Source organism: Cupressus sempervirens, chromosome 9 (assembly GCF_028749045.1).
Source record: "Cupressus sempervirens isolate cs-2001-9-10 chromosome 9, ASM2874904v1, whole genome shotgun sequence".
Taxonomy (NCBI): Eukaryota; Viridiplantae; Streptophyta; class Pinopsida; order Cupressales; family Cupressaceae; genus Cupressus; species Cupressus sempervirens.
Window position 1 is genome coordinate 341,084,207 of NC_143126.1, and position 3,051 is coordinate 341,087,257.

Genomic DNA, 3,051 nt, shown 5'->3' on the forward strand with positions numbered 1-3,051 from the left:
GGATGTTTCAACATTTTGATTTTCATGTGATGTTTTTGTTTCTGTTTCTTGCTCATGTATGCATTTGGTTGGATACTTATGCTCATGTATCTCTCTTATGTATGATTTTTTTTAGCTCTCATGTGTATGATATAAACTATGTTTCTAAAAATATGTGACACTTGGATAGATTGAATGTGATGTTCAGACTGGGGCGGGGGCCCTAGCTCGGTTGGCTAAATCTTCCCTGTTGTAGGGGGTTGGTCACGGGTTCTAGTCTCCCCCGTCCTCGTGGTACCGGTGGGCGTGTCGCGCCAGCACTACCGGTCATGTTAAAAAGTTTACCAGGCACACTGCAGTTTATAGGGGGGCCGTGTTGCACCGATTCCTGCAGTCTAAAAAAGAAAAGAAAAAAAGAATGTGATGTTCAGACTAACCCCTTATGATGATAGGATAGAAAGATAGATATGAAATGAAAGATCAAGAAGGTGAAAGGCATGATAAAGAAAGCAAAGAAGGATGTGAAAGTAGTTAGTTGATATGTCTACAAAAAGGATAAAGAGAGAGTTCTCCCCATATGCAAGAATGCAAGACTAGATTAGAAAAATGATCCTGAAATGCAAGCTAGTATGCAAAGTGGTTTACCAGCAAGGGACACATAACATTTAGATTCGTATTTCATCATTGAGCATTTATTAGGGAAATCATGAGATCATACAACCATGACTAGTATAACTATGAGGATATGAATATGATAGATATTAGATAGGTATGTGGAAATCCAATCTAAGCATCAAAGTCATAGAAGTCAAGATGACTACACGATTAGATTCCCTAAATTTAGTATAGCAAGATTACACCTGCATCAAGGCATAAGTGCCAAGGTAACCCTGGATGTGGTCTTGCAAAAAATAGTCAAGGATGATACGTTTATAAGTCAAAGTGTCAAATAGGAAAATCATGAATGCTGAAAACACTATAGACAAATAAAGTATACCCACAAGTAGAAATCAAGGAAACGTGCCCCATGCCCCTAGTCTTCTAGTCAACAACATCCTCGAGACACTATTAGGGAGGGAACACATAGTAAAGAAATCATCACAGACAACACACAAGGTAAATAAAGATCAGCATAGCTCAATCATTTAAGTGTTTAAGTGCATGTGTGTAAGTTACTTGGCCATTTCTTCAAGACTTGATTTTGATAGTGAGAAATATCATGACATCAAAGACCATAGGTAAACTATATGAGAAGTGTTGAGAAACACTTAATGTCAAGTTGGGGGTGGTGTTGAGAAGCATTGGTCTGTGAGTTGTCAAAGAAAACCCTAATGCACAAGAATACCTCAATAGGCTAAACCATGATGTCCCCAAGATAGAGACAAGAAATAATCCCAAGCTAGGAAATGTGTAGCAAAATGGGTGATTGAGACTAATAGATATAGGTGCAAGGGTCTCAAGAAACGCCTATTTCTAGGTTTTCACCACTAGGCAAATTTCTTTTTTTTAGGACTTTTAAAAAAAAATTTGTATTTTTGAATTTTTTTTATTTTTTTGGTGATACATCAAAGTGCCTATTTCTAGGTTTTCACTAAGATGATCATTTTTTTAGGATATTTTCTTCTTTTTTTTGGGATTTTTTTAGTATCATAAATATGTATAAGGTAGCTAAGTAGTAAGCCTTTAAGCATAAAAAAATTTAAGTGTAGGACATTAATAGGCTCTGCAAGTTCTTCACCTTCAGGAGTAGACAATTGATAAGTGCCAGACCCAAATGCTACTATGATAATGCATGGGCCTAACCAATTGGGTTCAAACTTTCCCTTCTGCTCTCTATGTTGTTGATTTTTTGGATTTTCTCTAAGCATGAGGTCACCAACTTGAAACTCATGTGGATGAACCTTTTTGTTATACTGAGTAGACATGCACTTTTGATAAGCCCTCATGTGATCAAAAGTTGCCTTACGACACTCATCAAGAGTCTCTAATTCCTGTATTCGCATAGCTTTATGGTCTTCATCAGTTATCAACTTATGTAAAGAGACTCGCAAGGAGGGGATCTCTACTTCTAATGGGAAAACAACCTTAGAACTATAGACTAAAGAAAAGGGTGTGGCCCCTATAGGAGTACGAATGGTAGTTTTGTAGGCCCAAAGTGATGTATTTATTTGTAGGTGCCAATCTCTCCCAAACTTATGGACTATGCGATGCAATATTTTTAGCAATATTTTGTTGGAGGCCTCTGCTTGGCCATTCCCTTAAGGGTAATAAATAGAAGACCAGTGTTGTTTGATCTAAAACTTCTTGCATAGCTACCTTAGGTCCTTATTTTTGAATTTTCTTCCATTATCAGTGACAATAGAGGAAGGAATACCATATCGACAAATGATGTGATTTAGTATAAATAGGGCAACATGTTTGCCTGTAGCAACAGATAATGGCACAGCTTCAACCTATTTAGTGAAATGCTCAATTGTTGTAATGATGAACTTGTGGCCACTAGATGAATTTGAGTGAATTTTTTTGACCAAGTCAAAGGCCCATTGTTGAAATGGCCAATATGTCATGGAAGGAATCAACTCACATCTAGGAGCATGAATTAAGTTACCCTGGAGTTGACATTTTTTATAAGACTTGGCATAACCAATAGCATCAGCTTGCATAGTCGACCAGTAATAACCTGCTCTAAGCAGCTTCTAAGCAAGTGCAAGGCCATTAAAATGTGCCCCACAAATGTTTTCATGGACTTCAGCAAGTGCCTTTTTAGAATTTACTAGCTCTAAACACCTAAGCAATGTCTCGTCTAGACCCTTTCTATACAAGTCACCAGAGACCAAAATGTAATGTGAGGCATTGCAAAGGAATTGGCATTTTTGGTTGCGTGTGAGGTTCTCAAGAATAATTTGATCACATAGGTAAGAGAAGATGACAACATAGCGGGATGAATCATGACTTAGAGAAGATGGCAGCATAGCGGGAGGAATCATGACCTACCACAGTACAAATCACTTGATTATCAGAGGGATCATAAGCAGGATGACATAGTTCTTCCACCAGGAACTCAAATTGAGA